Source organism: Schistocerca cancellata, chromosome 1 (assembly GCF_023864275.1).
Source record: "Schistocerca cancellata isolate TAMUIC-IGC-003103 chromosome 1, iqSchCanc2.1, whole genome shotgun sequence".
In the NCBI taxonomy this organism is placed as follows: Eukaryota; Metazoa; Arthropoda; class Insecta; order Orthoptera; family Acrididae; genus Schistocerca; species Schistocerca cancellata.
In genome coordinates this window covers 1,209,881,669-1,209,908,615 of record NC_064626.1, presented here as the reverse complement: position 1 = coordinate 1,209,908,615, position 26,947 = coordinate 1,209,881,669, and the positions used below count along the sequence as shown (strand labels likewise).

The 26,947-nt window shown below is 41.9% G+C and overlaps 1 protein-coding gene and 1 pseudogene across 1 annotated transcript in view; both read left to right on the top strand.

Moving 5' to 3' along the window:
- LOC126094646 (uncharacterized) overlaps positions 1-26,947 on the top strand; it is a 1,573,713-nt gene that overhangs the window by 294,097 nt on the left and 1,252,669 nt on the right. The window lies entirely within an intron of this gene.
- On the top strand, positions 241-357 carry LOC126097611 (5S ribosomal RNA; annotated as a pseudogene).

The window sequence follows — 26,947 nt, the reverse complement described above, 5'->3', positions numbered from 1 at the left end:
CGAGGACTGGGAGTCAAAAGGCAGACTGACCCTTTCATACATTTATTAGAACTAAACATTAATTACTATTAACTAAATTTGTGCGTACAAGCAGACGATTAAAAAAATATCCCAATCAGTTGAAATTGAAAATTAAAAATCATTCATAAGAAACATTCATTTACACAAGAATAATTCCTTGTGAAATTTATAAGTTATTGGGTCACTTTTGTTTTATTATAGGCTATTCATTTAGACAAAGGCAACGGCCTTGCCGCAGTGGATACACCGGTTCCCGTGAGATCACCGAAGTTAAGCGCTGTTGGGCGTGGCCGGCACTTGGATGGGTGACCATCCAGCCGCCATGCGCTGTTGCCATTTTTCGGGGTGCACTCAGCCTCATGATGCCAATTGAGAAGCTACTCGACCGAATAGTAGCGGTTTCGGTCAAGAATACCGTCATAACGACCGGGAGAGCGGTGTGCTGACCACACGACCCTCCTATCCGCATCCTCCTCTGAGGATGACACGGCGGTCGGATGGTTCCGGTAGGCCAGTCGTGGCCTGAAGCCGGAGTGCATTTAAACAAACTCTATGAGTAATCCATAAGCTTCAAACAATAAATTTTTAATAGAGCACCTACAGACCTTGAAAACAAACATATATTCAAAACCTATGATACAATCAACTGCAACGGCAACTGTTTAAACTGTTATAAAATACAAGGCTCCGTCCAAGTAGGATACAGGGTGTTTCAAAAATGACCGGTATATTTGAAACGGCAATAAAAACTAAACGAGCAGCGATAGAAAAACACCGTTTGTTGCAATATGCTTGGGACAACAGTACATTTTCAGGCAGACAAACTTTCGAAATTACAGTAGTTACAATTTTCAACAACAGATGGCGCTGCGGTCTGGGAAACTCTATAGTACGATATTTTCCACATATCCACCATGCGTAGCAATAATATGGCGTAGTCTCTGAATGAAATTACCCGAAACCTTTGACAACGTGTCTGGCGGAATGGCTTCACATGCAGATGAGATGTACTGCTTCAGCTGTTCAATTGTTTCTGGATTCTGGCGGTACACCTGGTCTTTCAAGTGTCCCCACAGAAAGAAGTCACAGGGGTTCATGTCTGGCGAATAGGGAGGCCAATCCACGCCGCCTCCTGTATGTTTCGGATAGCCCAAAGCAATCACACGATCATCGAAATATTCATTCAGGAAATTAAAGACGTCGGCCGTGCGATGTGGCCGGGCACCATCTTGCATAAACCACGAGGTGTTCGCAGTGTCGTCTAAGGCAGGTTGTACCGCCACAAATTCACGAAGAATGTCCAGATAGCGTGATGCAGTAATCGTTTCGGATCTGAAAATTGGGCCAATGATTCCTTTGGAAGAAATGGCGGCCCAGACCAGTACTTTTTGAGGATGCAGGGACGATGGGACTGCAAAATGGGGCTTTTCGGTTCCCCATATGCGCCAGTTCTGTTTATTGACGAAGCCGTCCAGGTAAAAATAAGCTTCGTCAGTAAACCAAATGCTGCCCACATGCATATCGCCGTCATCAATCCTGTGCACTATATCGTTAGCGAATGTCTCTCGTGCAGCAATGGTAGCGGCGCTGAGGGGTTGCCGCGTTTGAATTTTGTATGGATAGAGGTGTAAACTCTGGCGCATGAGACGATACGTGGACGTTGGCGTCATTTGGACCGCAGCTGCAACACGGCGAACGGAAACCCGAGGCCGCTGTCGGATCACCTGCTGCACTAGCTGCGCGTTTCCCTCTGTGGTTGCCGTACGCGGTCGCCCTACCTTTCCAGCACGTTCATCCGTCACGTTCCCAGTCCGTTGAAATTTTTCAAACAGATCCTTTATTGTATCGCTGTTCGGTCCTTTGGTTACATTAAACCTCCGTTGAAAACTTCGTCTTGTTGCAACAACACTGTGTTCTAGGCGGTGGAATTCCAACACCAGATGATGTTTGATGTTTGGTTTGTGGGGCGCTCAACAGCGTGGTTATCAGCGCCCGTACAATTACCCAATCTTTGCTCAGTCCAATTGCGCCACTTTCCTGGATGATGATGAAATGATGAGGACAGCACAAACACCCAGTCATCTCGAGGCAGGTGAAAATCACTGACCCCGCCGGGAATCGAACCCGGGACCCCGTGCTCGGGACGCGAGAACGCTACCGCGAGACCACGAGCGGCGGACCCCAACACCAGAAAAATCCTCTGTTCTAAGGAATAAACCATGTTGTCTACAGCACACTTGCACGTTGTGAACAGCACACGCTTACAGCAGAAAGACGACGTACAGAATGGCGCACCCACAGACTGCGTTGTCTTCTATATCTTTCACATCACTTGCATGCAGCGCCATCTGTTGTTGAAAATTGTAACTACTGTAATTTCGAAAGTTTGTCCGCCTGAAAATGTACTGTTGTCCCAAGCATATTGCAACAAACGGTGTATGTTTATCGCTGCTCGTTTAGTTTTTATTGCCTTTTCAAATATACCGGTCATTTTTGAAACACCCTGTAGTTTCCTATTACGGAACCTCGGTCAGCACAAGCGAGCGGCCCAAGTCCGCTGCGGGCCCGGTATTGCTCTCCAGTCGGTGCCAACTGACGTCGCAACAGTTCAAAGACAAACATTTACTGGACATCCAATGTCCACCCAACACCTCATAAGTCAGACACAACTGTAAGACATTTCCACAGCCAGCTTTAGCCACCAATCCAGCTAAGCACTGACGCAATCCCAAAACCCAAACCACTACTATTCGCCAGATATTACTGTGTTCCCGCACTGTCCTCCACCACTCGACCTCACACAGCCGGCACATTGCTTCCCTTTACGACTACCGCTGGAGCCACCAGCGCGGGTCGAGGAGGGGATAATTCGCAGATGCACCACTCATCGGCGCATTAGTTCTGGCTGTCCTTCCTTATAGTTCGTGCAAGTCAGTATTACACGATCAGATCGACCTGATCACAACTTCCAAGAAGTAGATGTACTGAATAAAATCAGAGTCCCAGTCTCATGAGAATTATGGACGTCACATGACAAGGGTCGAAGAGAGATGTCCGGCTTTATGGCCGCCATGTGTGTGTCCCCTAAGTTTTTGAGACGAATGCCACTCACAGTTCCAGTCGTGGTACATCTGAAATCAGTGTGAGACATTGGTGTCAGGTGTAACTGTCCTTTTGTGATTATTTTCTTCATCTGTTGCTCGACTATTTCGTTATGGAAAGTTGAATGATGTCCTGTTGTCCGTATCAAGTGGACGTCTGTGTTATTTTTCCATGCTTTCGGTATATACAGGGTGTCCACAACATCTGAATTCATAAAATCTGAGAGGAAACACAATTGATTGACTAACAAATAGAGGGAAATCATACAGCAGCTCATCAAGTTTTCGTACACAGGTGGACGGTTCAGTACACTTGAACATGGGCGCCACGGATAGCGCGAAGAATATCAAGTCTATAATCGATTTCGTACCATGTGTTGCGGAGCATGTGTTCTGTGACAGAGTTGATGACAATTCTTATGCGCTGTTTCAAGTCTTGCAGGTCCTTTACCGGTGTTGCGTATACCCGGTCTTGCACATAACCCCACAAGAAAAAAATCGAAGGGGGTTATGTCGGGCGAACGTGGCGGCCAAGGTATTGGACCTCCTAGGCCATTCCATCGTTGCGGGAATGCGTAATTTAAAAATTTTCGGACATCTAGACTCCAACGGGGTGGTCCAGTTGAAACATCGCATTTGGCTGCAGGTCTGTTAACTGTGGCACGGCATATTGTTCCAACATGTCCAGGTAGATGGCTCCATCCACAGTCGGCTCCTGAATGTCGGCCCAACAATGCGATTTATCATCAAACGACACCACACATTAACTTTCGGACTGTCGCGCATGTGTTCAATATTGTGACGATTGACAGCCCCTGACACGTGGAAGGTTGCCTCGTCAGTAAACATCACGCGTGATAAAAATGTCTCGTCCGCGGCAATGCGATCTAACATGACACATGCAAATTCTTCTCGCTTTGGTTGATCATCAGGCTTGATTTCTTGCACCACCTGCACTTTATATGCGTACAAACGTAATCGCTGATGAAGCACTTTGTGCACTGTTGAACGTTTCGTACGAAGTTCTAGTGCTGCCTGTCGCACTGACTTCTGTGGACTTTGTTCGGATGACCGCCGCACTTGTTCCACATGATGTTCGCTGATACCAGGCTTACCACCACCATGCCCTTTCGAAACTCTCCCAGTAGCCAAAAACTGACCACACCACTTCTTTATATAGTCTTGAACGACGGGAGCGCTTTGTTGTAAACTCGACGAAAGTTTCTTTGCACTTGGGTCGCCTAATTTGTCTCTGCATACCACCAGACCACTTGTGCACGCTCCTTTATATCCTCCATTTTGCTAAAACAATTGATTGCAGCTCCACTACGGCCATTTGGCGTACCAAATTTGCACACGACAAACTTGTAGAGTTGCTCTGTCTGCCCCTTCAGCATTCACAGGTCCACCATCTGAAATGCGAAAGATATAAGACATTAAAATGTTGGAGTCTCGTTGTGGACACCCTGTATTTGTTAGTCCACTTGTCGAATTTTGGATTTTTTAATTTCTGCATAACGGTTTGATAGACCATAAGTATCAACATGAGCTTCAACGTCTATATTCCGTAATAAATAGCCTCTCTTCCGACCAATAGCTCTGCTGTGCCGTTGAAACTGCAATCGTTTGACACGTATCATTAGAGGAGATGAAAGAGGCGTATCGGATCATCACCCCCCGGGATAACAAGGCCGCCCAGCAGTGTTAGTGACGTCACACTAAGCGGCCCATAGCCGACGCAGCAGTCCACGGACACCTCCGTACAGACGCGCCTGATGCTAACGATCTTCTGCCCGTCATACAGAAAGGAGCGAACTATAATTCGAACCAAAGACCAAATTATATATATTCTTGTAAACAGCATAAAGGTTCATAACGAAATACCGATTACATATATGGGCAGGAATAAGTTTAGTGGATTGAGGAACTTTGTCACTATTTTATAATTGTCAGAACACTATTTAGCTTTAAAACTCGCATACAGGTGGTGACAAATGCCAACTGACAGCAGGACTTAACATTTTCAAGCTATTACACTGAAAGTAAATTATGTTAAACACTGTCATACATAGCAAAACCCTCACAACTTTCGTTTACAATAAGGTAACAAGAGTTCGCTTTATCTCATAAAACACATGACTATTGTGAATTTACTTATATGTTCATGGTGACAGCTCTTTTCAAGAAGTTTTACATGTGTATCCCCAATAATAAAGAATGGAAACAAAAGATAGATATCAAATATTCTCCTTTTAACATAGACATCACTGAACACAAGATTCTGTCTTGTACTGTGATCCTAAGGGACTGCTCTTTCCTTTAAGAAAAGCCTGACAATTTGAAGTTCACTCTGCTATTGATGATACACTTCTTGAAACAATATTAAAAATGTTATGAAAGGTAAGGAAATGAAAAACAACCAAGTGCATTACATGTAAGAATGTGAGCAAAAGGCTGAGGCTCTCTTTACTTACCATTTTCAATCTCTCTACAGCTTATTTCCTTTTCCACGTAGAAATCACCAACAGCAAGTCTCATTATTGCTGTCTGTTACTAACAAAGTGCTTTTCTATTTAGAAAACCTGACAATTTGATGTTCATTCTGGTACTGAAGATAAACACTTTTCAGAGGAGTTCTAGAACCTATTCCTGCCCGTATATGTAATCGGTATTTCGTTATCAACCTTTATGCTGTTTACAAGAATATATATAATTTGGTCTTTGGTTCGAATTATAGTTCGCTCCTTTCTGTATGACGGACAGAAGATCGTTAGCATCAGGCGCGTCTGTACGGAGGTGTCCGTGGACTGCTGCGTCGGCTATGGGCCGCTTAGTGTGACGTCACTAACACTGCTGGGCGGCCTTATTATCCCGGGGGTGTCGATCCGATACCGTCTTCTGTTTTAGACCCCATACGTGTATATACAAGCGTACTGTGGTCAATATTATAAGGGTAAGCTTTCGTGGTCAGCGTCTTCATTAATTAAGACTTCCAGGCAGGTTAAGATAGTTGAACAGTAGAAACTCTTCCTCGTGACGTTTCGCTGCCAACTGCGGGCAACATCTCCCGAGGTGGGCCCACTCAGATGTTGCCCGCAATTGGCAGCGAAACGTCAGGAGGAAGAATTTCTACCGTTTGACCACGGCCTCTTAGGTCGGAAGTTTTCATTAATGATGTGACCAACATTAACTCAATAAATTCCTCTGGTTCGCAACGAACTTTTTTCCTGTTTCTTAAATCGTTTGGCAAGAATGACACCTGGCTTGTAGTAAGGAAGATGTCAAATGGATACCGAAAGCAAGTTAATTTCCTATACTGTGGAGTTATTGGAAAGAGACTTCGTTATTTCTCGTAGCTTCTGAACAAGAGAGGAGTTTGGTTTGTGCGTTTCCTGTCAGGTGGTTGTGTTAGCTCCCACAATTTAGTCACTGTTTTTATAGAGTTATGATGAGACGTCGATAAACGGTGCAATAGAAATTTATCTAGCACCTGTCTTCGTACATGTAGCTGTTTCGGAAGCTTCCGCCAACAGTGCGCCGGTTGGAGTTGACTTCATGGCGCCAGGAATTATGTGGATCACCCTATAAAGGAGAATATCGAGTTCTTGCAAAATAGATTTCACTGCATTACCGTATATAGCGCTTCCATAGTCGAAGATAGAGCAGGGTCAGTACTATCGTCAGTTCCGCTCCTGACCAGTTCCTGGTAATTGTTTTTAATATGTTCGTTCTGTTTCCCACTATGTCTATTACTTACACAGAATGACGACTCGAATGTAATTTGCATTCAAGATATGCTCCAAGCAGTTTAAAATGCGACATATGGGAAATTATTATGGGCCAAGTTGCATTTCTGTTAATAAGTGCTTCAGTCTTTTCCTTGTGAGCAGCATCACTATAGATTTTCTGGCGACAAACTCCATTGCCCAACTTACACTTGGCAAGAATTTCACATACATCGTTTAGTCATACTTTTGTCACACAAAAACTTGGTGAATGGGCGTATACATGTACATCGTTAGCTTACTAAAGGTTTTTAACGTTGGGACCCAACATAGTTTCTGGATCTGCGACGTGTAGGGCGTACGTAAGGGAATTAATATCACGCCCAGCGGAAGGGCATTTGGCACCTTGTGTGGGCTAGCCTACACTTCGATATATAACTTACGACAATCGTGCAGACCATAAATAATTCGAAAAATTTATTCAGTTTCAAGTTTTTAAATGTCTCAGGTCTAATGACATTATCGTAAGCTCCCGAAAAATCTGTGGTCAAAGGCCTCACGTATTCGTTAGTCAGGAACGTTTTTTCGATGTGCAGTGACAAAGACGTGTTATTGTGGGAAAAACAACTTCCGCCCTTATGAAAGCCACGTTGTGTTCGTCGTCTCATTTTGTATTATGTGTATACGCAGACTGAAGCGACGAATGAAAATCTGTACTCACCCGGGTGTCCTGTTCACTAGGCAGAGGCGCTAACCACTTGGTCACTCTGGCACAGTGGCTTTGCATAGGTGCATCGACTACCCTAGTACGCCTCCCTACTCACTCTAAATTTCCATTCACGTCTCATCCCACTTGGGATACCCTTCTAAACTCTAACAGCATATTTTCTAGCCACCGTTCTAAACGGAGCTTGATGAGGCGTTCAAAGGTATTACCCAGACATGACAGCGCAGTCGGTCTATGTATGTTGCACGACCATGATCTTTCCGATGTTTTAAGACTTTCACCAAGTACGTCCATCTATTTAAATTTTGCAGCCCATGTGTTGAATTCTATCGCGAGTACAATTGACGGTTATGACCTATTGAGTATGCCTCAATATCCGATAGTAGTTCACCCTAATACGGATTCTGTACGTAATCTCTGTTTTCTCGACGGAATAAACCAGATTCTTATCTTCTTATGTCATGCCACGATCGAAGTCCAACTACCGTACGTAATGAATTCTTTGTCACGTCTCTCGTGAGGCATGGAATGACTTAAGAAACACTGTTGCAATCTCGGAGGTCACCTTTGAGTAGCTGCATCATCGTTGTACAGAAGAATCTACACTAGCTTTGCGTGTCCCCTTTGCTTGTGGCATTTTGCTGATCAGTCGCTTTTTCTGGGATGGGACCACAATCTACACCCAGTCATACCGTTAATTAAAACAGAATGCCTGCGGTAGAATTGGGCGGAGAACAGAGAAACAGACCTTCCCTCGCTATCTTGTGCCCACAGGTTTCCCACGGTCTGTACTGTCGCCCATCCGAGAAATAATACCAATACGCTTAGTTGTCGTTAGCCTTATTGTGTTTGATTACCCATCCTATGTCTCCACGCCTCTTTTTCTATGTAAATCACCAGTACAAGAGACAAAAATTCTGCTAAGTGCACTCGCTTTGTAAGCGAAAAACGGACGAGACATACCGCTGGCGTTGCTGTGACTAAATAAAATGAAACGTGTATCACGGAAAATGGATTTCAGTAGTTTCATACACAGTACTAGCATTAATTAACTACTGATACAGCAGCCATTAATACACTACTGGCCATTAAAATTGCTACACCACGAAGATGACGTGCTACAGACCAGAAACTTAACCGACAGGAAGAAGATGCTGTGATATGCAAATGATTAGCTTTTCAGAGCATTCACACAAGGTTGGCGCCGATGGCGACACCTACAACGTGCTGACATGAGGAAAGTTTCCAACCGATTTCTCATACACAAACAGCAGCTGACCGGCGTTGGATGGTGAAACGTTGTTGTGATGCCTCGTGTAAGGAGGAGAAATGCGTACCATCACGTTTCCGACTTTCATAAAGGTCGGATTGTAGCCTATCGCGATTGCGGTTTATCGCGTCGCGACATGGCTGCTCGTCTTGGTCGAGATCCAATGACTGTTAGCAGAATATGGAATCGGTGAGTTCAGGAGGGTAATACGGAACGCCGTGCTGGATCCCAACAGCCTCGTATCACTAGCAGTCGAGATGACAGGCATCTCATCTACATGGCTGTAACGGATCGTGCAGTCACGTCTCGATCCCTGAGTCAACAGATGGGGACGTTTGAAAGACGACAACCATCTGCACGAACATTTCGACGACGTTTGCAGCAGCATGGACTATCAGCTCGGAGACCACCGCTGCGGCTACCCTTGACACTGCATCACACACAGGAGCGCCTGCGATGGTGTACTCAACGACGAACCTGGGTACACGAATGGCAAAACGTCATTTTTTCGGATGAATCCAGGTTCTGTTTACAGCATCATGATGGTCGCATCCGTGTTTGGCGACATCGCGGTGACCGCACATTGGAAGCGTCTATTCGTCATCGCCATATTGGCCTATCACACGGCGTGATGGTATGGGGTGCCATTTGTTACATGTCTCGGTCACCTCTTGTTCGCATTGACGGCACTTTGAATAGTGGACGTTACATTTCAGATGTGTTACGACCCGTGGCCCTACCCTTCCTTCGATCCCTGCGATACCCTACATTTCAGCAAGATAATGCACGACGGCTTGTTGCAGGTCCTGTAGGTCCTTTCTGGATACAGAAAATGTTCGACTGCTGCCCTGGCCAGTGCATGCTCCAGATCTCTCTTGATGAACTGTGGTATTGTGTTGAAGCTGCATAGGCAGCTGTACCTGTACACGCCATCCAAGCTCTGTTTGACTCAATGCCCAGGCGTATCAAGGCCGTTATTACGGCCAGAGGTGGTTGTTCTGGGTACTGGTTTCTCAGGATCTATGCACCCAAATTGCTTGAAAATGTAACCACATGTCAGTTCTAGTATAATATATTTGTCCAATTACCCGTTTATCATCTACATTTCTTCTTGGTGTAGCAATTTTAATGGCCAGTAGTGTAGTATGTCCACACAAATGGAGCACTCGACGTATTGTTCCCAAGCATCGGTGTACCGATTCGGTGCGATGAATAAAAACATTTTGGTCACACGAACCTCGTAAGTTAGTCGTAGTTACAGTGTTGATATAACTGCTTAGTGAAAATGCTTTTAGGATAGTGCACAGTATTCTGCTCTAGAATGTGTCACAAGGCGCAGGTGTATCACTGCCGCATTCCTGTTGTAAGCATTCTCTCTCTCCCCCAGCAGAGTAAATACAGACAGATCCAGCGATAATAATTTTACCAAAGTGTTGAGACTTATTTTAGTTTCAACATTTTGTTGGTACAGGATCAGCAACTTTTTAAATATTTCGTGAAGCGTTTATTAAGAACTCTGTCATCACATGGAGCCCACCATTCAATAAAGCTGTCACAGTTCCAGTACATATGTTTGCCGACTAATTCCGATCCAGTTGGTTCATTCTCAAACCTGACTTACTGAGGCTGCACTAAAAGTGCCTGGTCTTAATAACAAGCATCAAAACACCAATATATGCGTTGTAAAGTGTTCGTAGATGATTCACAATCAACAGTCTGCAATTCAAAATTAGATGCGGCCAGTTTGATGTTCGTTATTAAGATCGAGCACTTTTAGTGCATCCTTAGTAGACCTGGCTTGAGAATGAATCACTTGGTTTGAAACTTATCGCCAAACAGACGTACTTCAACTGCGAGAGATGTTTTAAAAAACGCTTCATGAAAAATTGAGACTTTCCTAAGTACTTGTAAAATATGTCAATGACCTGGTAGGTAACGTCGGACGTTCCATGACGCTTTTTATGGATGATAGCGTAGTATACTGAGAGTTCGCGTCATTACATTGGTGTGGTCTTCAGTCCAGAGACTAGTTTGATTAAGCTCTCCATGCCACTCTATCCTGTGCAAGCTTCTTCATCTCCAAGTACGTGCTGGAAACTACATCCTTCTGAATATGCTTAGTGTATTCACCTCTTTCTCTCCATATACGATTTTTACCCTCCACGTTTCCGTCCAATACTAAACTGGCGATCTTTTGATGCCTCAGAACGTGTCCTGCCAACCGATCCCTTCTTCTAGCAAAGTTGTGCCACAAATTCCTCTCCTCCCCAATTCTATTCAGTACCTCCTCATTAGTTACGTGATCTGTCCATCTAAGGATTCTTCAGTTTCTCCCGGCGTATTTCTTGCTCGAACAGTCCACCGCTGTACTGCCGGGTCATGGTGTCCAACGGGCACTACGGACACTGTAGGGAAGCAGCCTACTCACGCTGTAGTAAATTCACATCAGTTTCCATTGTGTGCCAGCCAGTCTGCTGTAACTAGCTCTGACGTCATAAATGTTGCGCAATACCTTAAAATTCAAGCAAATGATCTGAAACTTTTCCAGCATGTAAGGAATAATACTAAATTAATGTGTATTAAATATCAGTGCGATAACTTCAGCCATTTTTGTAATTTGGACGTTTTTCTAAAAAAATAATTGGCGCAACAGAAAGGAGCTAGAGACTTCAAAATTTATATTTAGACTAATCTTTCATAATGATTTAATAAAAACAGTACTTTGGATTTCACAGGTTAAGACTTTAGTGGAAATTCATGATTTTCTGGTTTTCATCTCAAAACTGAAGGAAGCAAGATAGATTAAGTAGGCTAATGAATAAGACTAGGATGTTTAGATTTAAATAGGTTGGAGGTCCGCTATGACTATGAAGATGTGAAAAGTTTCTTTTGAATACCTATAAAATTATAGCGATAGCGGATCTCAAAAGGACCAGTTCAGAGCTCATATGCTGCGTGCAGCGTAACTTAATTATTTCTCTCGCCCAAGATATTTAACTTAGCCACGTCATAATTTTATTATAAATACTGACCTGCGTGCTAAATGCACGATTAAATTAACAGCTTCATAAGCCATCAGCAAAAGAAGCTATAAATTATTATGTAACTTGAAGTGGTGCGTTACTAGCCCAGCGGCCAGTCGTGAGAGCCAAGTTAGAGCCGGCGTTCTCTTAGCCGTCCGCACCGAGGCTATATATATAAGAGCACTGCGCGAGTAAGGAAGGCCCCAGTTCTCTCCAGACGCTGAATAGCACGTCAGCTGTGTCGGGAGTCGCTTCGCTACGGTAGCGCTGCTACAAACTGCCTCGGGTGCCGTATTGAGTTACGATGTATACGCGTAACCGTGAAAGTATTACAAGTGAAGGATTAATTCTGATTTTCATTATCTAGCTTCAGTTTGCGTGTTGTCGTATTTTCACATGCCGTCGCGGGACAGACATTCTACCAATTATTTAGCGTGGCGTTTGATGAGATTTTCTCATCAAATTTTGGCGAGCATTCTTTTGACATTCAATTCGGTCATTTATAGTTGCATCAGCGAATTAGACTCTGAACTGCTCTGTTAGTTAGGTTGTTGGGATAATTGTGATGTTATCAGTGAATTTCAGAATATACTCAACTATTTTGGAAAATTGTTTTTGATTAGAAATCCCGAACAATCTCCTACTTCTTCAGAGCTATAAGCTGCAGCTATAATAATATTCTCAGGTTAAGTGGGCACTAGGAACTCTCATTGCAGGCTCCACGTTTCGTTAAATCACTTTCTGGGTGGCAGAAAGCAAAGAGAGAGCCAGTGTTGAGAACGGCGAAAGACAGCATTATACAACATTCCAAAAGCCGGGAAGTGAAGTGTTTTTCCCACATTTAAATAACAAACTTTATTTCACAAGCTATTTGCAGTACTCACTCGCCGCCCCACATATGGTGCATCGGCCGGGAAGCCAACTAAGTGAAAGTGATTTTTAACTATTCGGATTCGCGAGTGAAATGCGACACGCAACTGAGTATAGAACAGTGAAAGTGTTACATAGGCAGGTGGACAACGCAGTTGAATCAACAACGCATCTAGATTGACGGAGCTGGCACTGAGTCTAGCGGTGCTGCCGGCATCGCGAGAAGCCAGCTTCGCCGTACCGCAGTCGTCCGCCACAGCAGCCGGGGCCGCGCCTGCAGTTGCGGGCCACGCGAACACACAACAGCCGTCGGAGAGCCGTCTGCAGTTCAACGTGCCATGTCGCATCAGTAATCCTGGTACGCCGCGCCGACAACGTCGGGCAGAAGGAATTAAGTTAAGTGAAAAGCTGTTAAAAATTTTACTAACCTGCACTAAAAGACTGTCTGCGATGGAACCGCCAAAAGAAACTGAGGTTAAGCTTAAATCAGAACCTATGTCTGTTGAAGGAACTGTAAATCCAGACAACGGTTCAAGTGTAAATATGCATAAAAGTGGTAATGTTAAAGTAAAATATGAAGTATTATCTCCTGACAGTAGTGTGGGAAGGGGTAATGATTCAATAATAGAGACCCCTGTAGTAAAGCAGAAAGTAGAAATTGTAAATTTATTGGATGATAGTTTCTCTGATGAATTAAAAATGAAACAGTCATCAGAGATGGTAGAGTTTAAGAAGGAGAAGTTAGATAGGACTAATCAATCAGAAGTTTCATTTAATTTTGATGATTCTGGTGTTGGAGCTAGTTTTTCGTCACCTGAGTGTGATAAAAAGCCAGCTAGTGAGCAACCCAAAAATGCTGGGGCTATTGATTTAAATGTTATATTACAAGCAATAGCTGCCAGTAATGCACAAATGACAGCTGAATTAAAGTCTGAAATAACTGAGGTCAAAAACAGTAATGCTGAATTAAAGTCTGAGATTGTGGCCAGCCAAACAAATTTTAATAAACGATTGGAGGTAATGGACGATACCTTCAAGGCTGGTTGCAATAAGTTGAAAGAGGATCTAGACAGTTTGAATTATAAAATTGACTACAACCATGAGGATATTAAGAAAAAGGTTGCTCAACAATTTTCTGAAATGTATAAAACAGTTAAATCCGAAGTTGCTGAGGTTCGCAAAGACTTCCAAATGGAAGATGCGAAACTGGAGCACAAGTTAACAGAAAAGATCGAGGCGGAATCTGAACTTTGCTCAGACAGATTTAAAGATGTTAACATAAAAGTAAACATATGTCAAGCAGATGTGGATGCAATCAAAAGTGATACTACTCATATTGTACAAAGAGTAGATAATGTTGAAATGAAAGTGGAAAATATCAGTACTAACATTGCTAACATTGAGAGTAAAGTAGCTTCAGTAACTTCTGGTAATGGTAGTGTACAACAAGTTGTAGCTGCAAACGCCGCTTTTATCGGGTGTCGGCAGTTCTTGCGGTTTGATCCAGATAAAAATATCCACCCGCTAGATTTCTGGAACGATTTTGAAGATGTAATTCCACCAAATTGGTCTGAACGAGAGAAAATCTCATTTATTAAAAGCCATTTAGCAGGTGACGCCTTGCGTTGGTCCGCTGATGTTATGTTGAAGTGTAAAACTTTAGCGGAGTTTAAAACAGCTTTCATTAATGAATATTGGTCTAGTAATAAGCAAAATGAAGTGTTAAGAGAATTTTGGAGTGGAAAACGCTTCAGTGCAGGCAAGGAATCAATTAAAGAATTTGCTAGGTCATGGATTTCACGTTTGTCACATTTGGCGGAAAAGCTAAAGCCAGAAATGATTATATTAGGTCTTGAAGCCAAACTGCCATGGTATTGGCAAACCAGAATTATATCGGCCCCTAGAGACAATCTTGATCGTTTCATTGAATATTTGGAACGTGTAGAACGTGTTGCTGCCAATGAGGAGCAGGCACGTAATAACAGAAATGCCACTAACAATAATAGTAATTTTAGGAATGAGCAAAATGGTAATGTAAACATCAGAACAGTAGGTATTCGCCATCCTAAGAGAGGTAGGAATTGGGGAAATAATTATCAGAACCAACAATGGCGTCCAAGAGATAATAATTTTGTTCCGAACAGAAATATGCATGTAAACAACAGTACGGAAAGCAATGCTGTGCCAGTCAATTATAATGAAACTAAAGAAAATAGCAATAGGCCGAGGCAGGAAAACTAGTTCCCGTCTATGAGGACACTGGCGCTCACCAGGCGGTTACTTTTCCTAAGCCAGTAGTTAAGGGAATTGGTAAGACAGATCAGAATACTCAAACTGAACATGTGGATGAAGAGTCGGTAGCATCTAAAGATACAACAGAAATATTAGATCACTCACAGTATTTGATAGATACCGTGTTAGAAACGCTTTCTAAGTGGGAAGAGAAAGAGAAGGCGCAGCAGTGTAACAATAGGGAAGAGCTACAAAATATTGAATTGACAGGTGAAGAAGCAGAAGAAATTCATGCTTATATTTACGATGAGGATGATGTGCTCTTATCTAAAGTGCCTGTGCAGGATGTTGATAATGTACTAATAGACTTAGGACAGGAGATAAGTGAGAATGTAGAGGGTAGGCTGTTGAGGGTCGATGAACCCAGTAGCTGTGACCAGTTGTCACTTGAGAAGGAAACTGACGATAATGGTAAAAGTGGTTTAGCTGTAACTAGTGTTATGCCCGGTCTGGAGACGCAGAATCGCTCAGACTACAGTAATTTGGGTTATGTTCAGCAAACTAAATGTAATGAAGTCGTGAGGTGTTTCGATTTAAAATTAATAGACAGACTGGAAAAGGCAGCTGAAAATATAATTCAGGAAACCCCTACACACTGTGACCTAAAGGTAATGAAGACAGATGTCAATCACTTTAGTTGGAGACAAATCCAAAAGGAACTACTAGATGAATTTGAGGAACCACCTGTACAACCTAGAATAAGCCACCCTATAATAATAGTGAATATGTTGGGCATCAATGTACGTTGTCTCTTAGACAGTGGAAGTGAGGTGAGTGCAATATCTCAGTCCTTCTTTGATGCATTACCTGGTAAAGACAAGCTTACGGTAATGAGGGTATCAGGACTAAGAATAATTGGTGCTACTGGCAAGGTATCAAAAACGGTAAAGCAAGAAGCTTTACTACCCTTTAACATTAATGGTAATTTAATTGATCATCCATGTTTAATTGTAAACAATCTCAGTATTGAGGTTTTAATTGGCATAGATTTCTTGTCAAAATATCAGAGTGTTGTTGACTTTGAAAGAAGCCAGTTAAAAATGGTCTTGCCAATAACCGGAGTAATTATAGTACCTTTTAGTGATAAGCATGTAGTAACTGATCATGAAACTTGGGAGCTGCCTATACGAGTTCTGAAAAATAGGAGGTATTGGGACGAAGGTGTTAATCTTAGTAACAGTAAGTTGAACACAGAAGAAGAAGAAGCAATTATTTTAGACAAAATAGAAGCTAAATTGCAGGAAATCGATAAGATTTCAGACGATCAAAAGGAAGAACTGAGACAGGTTCTAAAGAGGCATCATAAGGTATTTTCAGATCGACGTGGCAAATTCATAGGCAGCCACTGAAGGCTGTAGGGAGGAGGTTGTTCTGTAACCTCTACACAGTGTGGCAGCTGTGCAGTCCCAGCTGTGTGAGATCTTCTTTCCCTTTCAGGTCTCACTCATTCTTCATCTTTCCTATCCACAAAAATTTCGACCTTTTCTTTCCAAATACTAAAATTTTTCGTCATGACTATCAAGTCAGCATTAAGTCAATGAAGGCTGTAGGGAGGAGGTTGTTCTGTAACCTCTACACAGTGTGGCAGCTGTGCAGTCCCAGCTGTGTGAGATCTTCTTTCCCTTTCAGGTCTCACTCATTCTTCATCTTTCCTATCCACCAAAATTTAGATCTCTTCTTTCAGACATGAAATTTTTCTGTCATGACTATCAGGCCAGGAGTTATGTTACCATTCTATCTACCGATCAGTGAAGAAAGATACCTAATGTGATAAACTGAATAGTGACAAACAATAGAGAAGTATGACGTAATTAAGATACAAATGTATTTGAGTAACAATTATGTGTAGTACCCTGGTAATATAGTAAGTACAAAGTGTTGTTTGGTTGGAAATGGTCCACCAACAGTAATTTAAAAAGATATATGAATTCATATACAAGCAGGATCTGAAGTGGTAGTGAAACCTCGTGGATACATTAGAGCTAACTAATAAATAATAAGAAAGAGATTGCTAAGTGTTATGAAAAATATGCAGATAAGTTGTAAGTTTAAACTCACCTGATGTAGCAAGGAAAGGCAGTGTAATAGAAGTGAGCAGTGTTTGTGGTTGAGTCGTGAAGGACACGTCCCTGAAGTATTTATAAGGTTGGAGCTGGCCATTATTTTAGTGTAGTGTGTGACAGGATACACCTACACGTATTGAGGTTATGAGTTGGAGGCGTGAATGCGACCATAGGTACCCTTATGTTAGATGAGACAGAGCAGCTCATGGTGTCCTATAGGTTTAAGGAATTTAGCATTACGCTCGTCCATAATTATTTGATGCACTTTAGTGGTAGGTCCGAGAGAGACTACCTGAGGTTTCAGCGTCCGATCGAGTGGAAATGGATTGCCACGTGAGCAAACTAATCAGCTACAATACACTATGAATATGAAATAAATATGCTATCATATGCTTTAAATATTAATAGAGTGAGTGGTAAATAAGTACATACACTAGCAACATAAATAAATAACATACTAACAGACGTGAAACATTAATTTTAGCTCAGCATAAATACACTTCAAAGTAAGTAATTACCTAATTGCAGATGTGGAAGTAAAACAACAGCAGAGGACCAATAAGTGGATTTTGTAGGCAACTAAACATAGTGTGTTTTGAACACTCAGGACTGTACTATTACCAAAAGTTACTCACATATACAAAGAAGCTGAGAAAACAACCACTAATCATACTCATACTATCTCTAAGAATAAGATAATCAAAGATGATTCAGTTAAGTGCTTAATATACAAATGTGTCAGGAATGTACCGAGCATTGGTTCAGTGTTCCGGCCCAGAAATAATAAATTGGCGTTAAATAGGATTCATGATTGTATGCCATGAGCATAGATTTTCTCTAGTACGTGACTAACGGCGTTTTGAGCCATTTATTTACCGATTTTATGACATTTAAGTAACCGCAAGAGTAATGTTGAAAAAAAAAGTTCTGTTAACTTTGTTCCAGTAATATATTGGAAGTTAAAATGTATATATCCCCATTTCATTGTGACCCACCCTTAGATATTAAGTGAACAGAGTCTGAGGCACTCTTTTGTTTGTTCTACAGGACAAACCAGATAATGGCAGCCTGGTAGCTGCGTGAAAGCGTGGGGTGACTTGGACACAACTCACAGTGACCCTCCCCTTTCCCCCATGTAAGTTAGAGAGAACGTGAAGGACGCACACCTTCCCCTCCTCTACCCTTGTGAATGGAAGTGTAGGACGCCAGCCAAAGCGGCTACAACCACGTGTGTAAAAATTATTTGTGAACTTTCTTTCAGGTTTAGAAAAGACTGCTAAGAGATAATCATCTGTTTATGTATCATGTTATTTTCTTTGAATTTGTGTATGTAAAAGTGTATTTAATGTATTTAATGGGTCTAAGATTTTCATAATTTTTCAATTATTATGTGTTTGTTGGTCTAAGGCAATATGTATGCCGAAATATTTCAGTGACTTCGCTTAAAATTTTGAGTACTGACATTGTTTAAAAGGCAGTGAACATGCCCACAATTTAAATAATTAATGTAGATAATCAGTTTTCTTTAATGTTTCTACATGTTTATATTTCAATTTTGATTTTTATAGGGAGTTAAATTGTACTCTTGCTTCCCTTTTTGTAATTAAATTTTTTTTTCTCATTCATTAACATTCATAAACAAAAAATTTAAGTAGAGGGTGATGTAGGGAAGCAGCCTACTCACGCTGTAGTAAATTCACATCAGTTTCCATTGTGTGCCAGCCAGTCTGCTGTAACTAGCTCTGACGTCATAAATGTTGCGCAATACCTTAAAATTCAAGCAAATGATCTGAAACTTTTCCAGCATGTAAGGAATAATACTAAATTAATGTGTATTAAATATCAGTGCGATAACTTCAGCCATTTTTGTAATTTGGACGTTTTTCTAAAAAAATAATTGGCGCAACAGAAAGGAGCTAGAGACTTCAAAATTTATATTTAGACTAATCTTTCATAATGATTTAATAAAAACAGTACTTTGGATTTCACAGGTTAAGACTTTAGTGGAAATTCATGATTTTCTGGTTTTCATCTCAAAACTGAAGGAAGCAAGATAGATTAAGTAGGCTAATGAATAAGACTAGGATGTTTAGATTTAAATAGGTTGGAGGTCCGCTATGACTATGAAGATGTGAAAAGTTTCTTTTGAATACCTATAAAATTATAGCGATAGCGGATCTCAAAAGGACCAGTTCAGAGCTCATATGCTGCGTGCAGCGTAACTTAATTATTTCTCTCGCCCAAGATATTTAACTTAGCCACGTCATAATTTTATTATAAATACTGACCTGCGTGCTAAATGCACGATTAAATTAACAGCTTCATAAGCCATCAGCAAAAGAAGCTATAAATTATTATGTAACTTGAAGTGGTGCGTTACTAGCCCAGCGGCCAGTCGTGAGAGCCAAGTTAGAGCCGGCGTTCTCTTAGCCGTCCGCACCGAGGCTATATATATAAGAGCACTGCGCGAGTAAGGAAGGCCCCAGTTCTCTCCAGACGCTGAATAGCACGTCAGCTGTGTCGGGAGTCGCTTCGCTACGGTAGCGCTGCTACAAACTGCCTCGGGTGCCGTATTGAGTTACGATGTATACGCGTAACCGTGAAAGTATTACAAGTGAAGGATTAATTCTGATTTTCATTATCTAGCTTCAGTTTGCGTGTTGTCGTATTTTCACATGCCGTCGCGGGACAGACATTCTACCAATTATTTAGCGTGGCGTTTGATGAGATTTTCTCATCAAATTTTGGCGAGCATTCTTTTGACATTCAATTCGGTCATTTATAGTTGCATCAGCGAATTAGACTCTGAACTGCTCTGTTTGTTAGGTTGTTGGGATAATTGTGATGTTATCAGTGAATTTCAGAATATACTCAACTATTTTGGAAAATTGTTTTTGATTAGAAATCCCGAACAATCTCCTACTTCTTCAGAGCTATAAGCTGCAGCTATAATAATATTCTCAGGTTAAGTGGGCACTAGGAACTCTCATTGCAGGCTCCACGTTTCGTTAAATCACTTTCTGGGTGGCAAAAAGCAAAGAGAGAGCCAGTGTTGAGAACGGCGAAAGACAGCATTATACAACATTCCAAAAGCCGGGAAGTGAAGTGTTTTTCCCACATTTAAATAACAAACTTTATTTCACAAGCAATTTGCTTATACTCACTCGCCGCCCCACAACACTATGGACCGGCAGTACACCCGTGGACTGTTCGAGTGTCCATCTAATCTACAGCATTCTTCTGTAGCACCACGTTCGAAAGCTTCTATTCTCTTCGTGTCTTAACTGTTTGTCGTCCATGTTTTATTTCCATACATAGCTACACTCCATATAAATACTTTCAGAAAGGACTTCCTGACACTTAAATCTATACTCAATGTTGACAAATTTCTCTTCTTCAGAAACGCTCTCCTTGCCACAAGCAATCTACATTTTATATCCTCTCTACTTCGACCATCATCAGCTATTTTGCTCCCCAGATAGCAAAACTCCTTTACTACTTTAAGTGTCTCATTTCCTAATCTAATTCCCTCAGCATCACCCGACTTCATTCGACTACATTCCATTATCTTTGTTTTGTTTTTGTTGATGTTCATCTTATACCCTCCTTTCAAGTCACTTTACATTCCATTCAACTGCTCTTCCAAGTCCTTTGCTGTCTCTCACAAAACTACAATGTCATCGGCGAACCTCAAAGTTTTTGTTTCTTCTCCATGGATTTTAATACCTACTCCGAATTTTTCTTTTGTTTCCTTTTCTTCTTGCTCAATATACAGATTGAATAACATCGGGGAGAGGCTACAACCGTGTCTCACTCCCTTCCCAACCACAGCTTCCCTTTCATGTCCCTCGACTCTTATAACTGCCATCTGGTTTCTGTACAAATTGTAAATAGCCTTTCGCTCCCTGTATTTTACCCCTGTCACCTTCAGAATTTGAAAGACAGTATTCCAGTCAACATTGTCGAAAGCTTTCTTTAACTCTACAAATGCTAGAAACGTAGGTTTGCCTTTCCTTAATCTAGCTTCTAAGATAAGTCGTAGGTTCAGTATTGCCTCACGTGTTCCAACATTTCTACGGAATCCAAACTGATCTTCCCCGAGGTCGACTTCTACCAGTTTTTCAATTCGTCTGTAAAGAATTCATGTTAGTATTTTGCAGTCGTGATTTATTTAACTGATACTTTGGTAATTTTCACACCTGTCAGCACCTGCTATCTTTGGGATTGGAATTATAATTTATGTACTACATATATTGTAGTGTATCACTATTGCATTGTAGCACTACATATTGTAGTGAAATGTAGGAAGACTTGCAGAGGAACCATGCTTGGTGCAAGCTGCGGCAGTTGATCCACAACGTAAACAAATGTAAAGTGTTACGAATACATACACAGAAAAACCTTTTATTATTACAATTACGTAGAGAGAGAGAGAGACCATCTGTTGTATGTTTACACGATTGCAGAACCATTACCGGAAGCTGTTGCTTAGATATAATATTTAGGAATGTGAATACGACACCATTTGAAGTGGAACGACGACATAAAATTAATCGCTGGTAAACCCAAATGCCAGAATGAGATTAGTTGGAAGAATACTCAGGAAACCTAATAATCAACAAGGGAAGCAGCTCAGAACATACTTGTTTGACCAATACTTGAATCTGCGATCCACACCAGATAGGACTGATGGAGGAAAGAGAAAAGATCAAAAGAAGTGCAATACGTTACGCTACAGGTTCATTTAGTAAGCGCGAAGGCATCACGGAAATGGTCACTCAGTTCCAGTGACAGATGCTGCAAAAGAAATGTCCTGCGTCACGTTATGCTCTACTGTTAAAGTTCCGAGAGCGTCCGTTCCTAGAAGAGCCAACCAGTGTCTTATTCTTACTTGTATCTCGCTAAAAGACCTTGGACATAAAATTAGAGAGATTCGAGGTTTGAGCTCATACGGAGACTTACCAGCAATCATTCTTCCCGCGAACCAAACACGACTTGAACAGTAAAACGGGGAACTGGCAGTGGTGCATAGAGTACCCTCCGCGACACACCGTAAGGCGGATTCCTGAATAGGCAAGTAGATGTAGAATTAATATATTATTGAAAATCATAACAAAATGCCTACAGTAGTTCCTGAGGTTGACCTTCGTATGCAGACACAAAAGCGAATCAGGGCACTTACAGACATTCATATACAGTGAATTTGTGATTGTCGGTGCATAAACACATTGCATCTTAACCCACTGCAAAATCCTAGTATCGTATACCTATGCTGAAATTTCGTTCTCGGAAATTCGCATTTCTGTTTCTTTCAGTATTCCCATGAATTTGGCTATCATTCTTGTCTTTTTCTTCTTCTTTTCACAGCCTTATCCCATGACTTCCTGTCGCCGCCTCTACCCTCCCCGCCGAGCGGTTCTAGGCGCTACAGTCTGGAACCGCGCGACCGCTACGGTCGCAGGTTCGAATCCTGCCTCGGGCATGGATGTGTGTGATGTCCTTAGGTTAGTTAGGTTTAAGTAGTTCTAAGTTCCAGCGGACTGATGGCTTCAGATGTTAAGTCCCACAGTGCTCAGAGCCATTTGAACCATTTTTGAACATACCCTCCCCCCTCCCTAAACTCCCCTTTTCCCCCAGCAATGCAAGTTACGTATTCCATCTGTCTGTTTTACTGTAATATCAAATGCAAGCTTGGGTAAGTTTTATAAAGATCTGTGAATCGTATAACTAAGGGGGGGGGGGGGGGGAACATGGGCACCAGCCCGGTATTCACCTAGTCGGATGTGTAAAACCGCCTAAAAACCACATACAGGCTGCTCGGCACGCCAGGCCGATTCGATGCGGGCCGCGCGTGTCCCCGCGCAGCAATCCGGACGGTCAGTTTTTTCGCCGTTACTATAATCAAGTAAATGAAGTTACACTTATTAGAGCCCTGAGGAGAATATTTAGTTTAGAACTTGTCGCGAGTGGGCCACACGTTTCGTAATTTCCGTCTTAAGAGCGGTATTCTCCGAGCATTTCACTCAGTCGTAAAATGGCAGTAACCAGCTTGCGTCGCCATTCCAGGGGGAAACTGGTCGTTACGTCAGGAAACGGCTTTACGCAACGCGTTACCGGCCACACATTCCGTTCCACTCCAGTGGCCCACAGCTGTCGCCCGCAGAATGCTTCCAGCGGCCTCACTGGAACGCAGGAACGTCCCACTTGGCGACCCGGACACCTCCGTCTGTGTCAAAGGCGCGGTGCACATGCTTGGGCGACAATGAGGTGGCAGCCCTCAGCAGTTTTGGTGAGCACCGTCCACAGTTTCGGTGCAGCGTTTCTATCTTCTGATGTTCGTTTTCACGTTCGGTATCACGTCAAGGAAACATTTTGTCAAATGGGGTTGCGACTACACTGTCTCCCAATGGTAGGTTCACGCTGGACGTCAAGTAATATCACGGAAACATCTCGTCGAATGGGGATGCGTTCACACTAGGCGGAACGTTAATATTTAGACAACCCCTTGGTGTCTGTTTACAGGTTCCTTTTAGCGTTCAAGATACGGCGGAGTTGCTCCGGCTGCCGAAAATCGCTACCCCCTACTATACTGCTGCAAGTTGCACGAAGGCAAGTTTATACCTGTGCGTGATACGCATACGATGTTAAAAGAATGCGGCTCATAGAAGCCGAAGCGTGCACTCACTGGACCGGCTGCTGTGGCCGAGCGGCTCTAGGCGCTTCAGTCTGGAACCACCCTGCTGCAACGGTCGCAGGATCGAATCCTGCCTTGGGCGTGGATGTGTGTGATGTCCTTAGGTTAGTTAGGTTTAAGTAGTTCTAAGTCTAGGGGACCGATGACCTCAGATGTTGAGTCCCACAGTGCTCAGAGCCATTTGAACCTTTTTTTTTTTTTTTTTTGCACTCACTGGTGTCCTTCCCGTAGGTGAAGACGTCAGGCACCTGTGCACTTCATAGCTACTACAGGGGTGACAATTTTCGAGAAGAAAGAAAGTAGAATACGGAATCTTGATTCAAAGAACTTGTGTATGTTTTAACTGAAAAATATGAACTCAAGCGGTGTCTCTTTGACGTCAGAAGTACAGGCTATGGCAGCAGGAATAAAGGAGACACAGGATAAAACAAAACATGTTCTATGTTAAGAGGCTGTCGGCCATAGGCTATAGTGTAGGATGTTAAAAAGAAAACAAAAACTCTGCATTACCAGCACGTCGGAGAAAAACATTTCATTGAGACCCTGAAGAGCAGTGCTGCTGCCAGAGAGAATGTTTAAGTATCGAGAATATATATAGTCTTTTAACAGATCTGAAGAAGACGGCAAATGTGTTAACGCCGGCTGGCTTGGATACAGAAATATTTTATTCGATTGTGGCTGTTTAATGGTTTTTAACAATTGAAACAGATCGTTTTTCAGTACTATCAAAATGATAAAATTCAATCTTTTGCCGCGCGGGATTAGCCGAGCGGTCTTGGGGGCTGCAGTCATGGACTGTGTGGCTGATCCCGGCGGAGGTTCGAGACCTCCCTCGGGCATGGGGTGTGTGTGTTTATCCTTGGGATAATTTAGGTTAAGTAGTGTGTAAGCTTAGGGACTGATGGCCTTACCAGTTAAGTCCGATAAGATATCACACACATTTGAACATTTTCAGTCTTTTGGCAGACTTCGGTTCACCAGTGCAATACAATCTTACGACAATTCGATGAACCGTCAGAGGTAGTAATACATTTTCTCATCACAGAGATCTTCATGCCTGTTACACAAGATGCAGAACCAATCGATAGTTATCGTCGTCCTAGGTTATTTAAAAACGAGTTTTCGGCCTCTAAAACAAGTTGTTTTCGAAGAAGTGTCGAACTTCCCCTCTCCCTGCTCATCTAGTTTTTTTTTTTTTTTTTTTTTTTTTTTTTTTTTTTTTTTTTTTTTTTTCTTAGCGCACGGGGCCATAATAGCTCTCTCTGTGCAAGTGCACTAGTATGCACTTCGTGGTACGTCTAACCTCAAGAGACTTTTACCGGTGACTTTAGCGCGCGGTTTATTGAGCGTTTCAAGCGACGTTAAATGGGCACTTAGGTTTCATCATTGTCCATCTGCTGTTAGAATGATATGTGCCAGTGTTCAACTCAAAACCCCTAATTCAATATAAACAAACACCTACACATAACTATAAATACACACACACACACACACACACAAATCGAAAATGTGCTGTGTATGATGTCCGAATTTTGCCGATGTTTGTGGAGTATGGTTGGGGATGTAAACGATACATCGATGTTTAAACGGAATAATATCGATATTTTCCATCGATGTTTCCAACTTTAAATCGCGGAAGTATCGGTGTCGTTTTGAACGACTTTTCATGTCGATGTTTTGTCTGTGATTTGAAGCAGTGCCCTCATTTGTCAACAGTCATTTACGTTTAAGGTGTACATGATTCCTGTTTTTATATTTTTTTGTAAGAAGAGGGGTACGTTTGTTATAAATTGATTTTTAACAATAACTTGAACTTTTAAATTTATTAAAACTATGAATTGTTCGTTTAAGCTTAATTTTTCAATGGTTCTTCATTACAGTGAAGTTGTTGTTGGTGTTTGGAATGCAATTATTCTCTAACGTCAATGAAGTCACTCCGTTACAAGCTCAATTCTAGTGTATTCCACTGTAACTTCCAAAAATATTTTATTTTTTTGTTTCATCCAAGCGAAATAGTGACGTTGATAAAAAATATTGCTACAACGGCTGAACATATTTGGATGAAATCTGGTTCAGAATGAGACTATGAGCTTGATTAACTAACAGGATACTTCTTATCTCGACAATGGTTTGCCTGGGGTTGTTTTCAATTGCCACGAGCACTTAAGTAATCTGTAACTAGTTAATCGTGGTCATGGTGTACGTGTCTGCCAAACGCCGCTAGTAAGTTACCTGAATGAAGCCCTTAAAAATAGTTTGAAAAAATAGGAGTATACTCCAGTTAAAAAATGAATTACGCAAACAAATGACAAGGCGATTTGAGAAGCGAAGTAGTCTAGCTCGATTGCGGCACTGCCTACTGCGTTGCACTAAAGATTTAAATTATTTAGTTTCAAAGATCTTTTGGCCAAGAGTAAATTTGTCACATTGTTAAATGGATTCACAAAAAGCGCCAGTGAAACAAGTAATAAATCTGATTCTTGCAATGTGTCATAAAAAGAAGACGGATATATGTAAATATTGTGCCGGCCGCTGTGGCAGAGTGGTTCTAGGCGCTTCAGTCAGGAACCGCGCTGCTGCTACGGTGGCAGGTTCGAATCCTGCCTTGGGCATGGATGTGTGTGATGTCCTTAGGTTAGTTAGGTTTAAGTAGTTCTAAGTCTAGGGGATTAATGACCTCAGATGTTAAGTCCCATAGTGCTTAGAGCCATTTGGACAATTTTTTGGTAAATATTGTAAACATTTAGCACCTAATAACAAGTTTAGACATGGGTCACGAACTGCTACGTGGTGATAGAAGTCCAGTTGTATATTGATTCAACTGTTGCTCCGATCACTCAGAATTCTATTGAAAAGTGAGAATACGTTAAATCTCTGTTCCTGGGACGGTATAAATACGCCATTAAATATTTACCAATTATGGGAATGTTGGTTCCAAGCAAATGACCTTTTCCAAAGCCGAGGAAACTATTGTTTTTAAATTCATTTACCGAACAGTAAAATACAACTTCTAGTATCAAAAAATGAAAAAAATATTACTGATCATAGAGGTTACATTATTACGTTCTGTACTTCAGTTGAGACTAGTGTTAGTTAAAATTTGTAATAAAAATATAAAACTGTAATTCGGGTATGTCCAACAGAACAGACACCAATTTGAT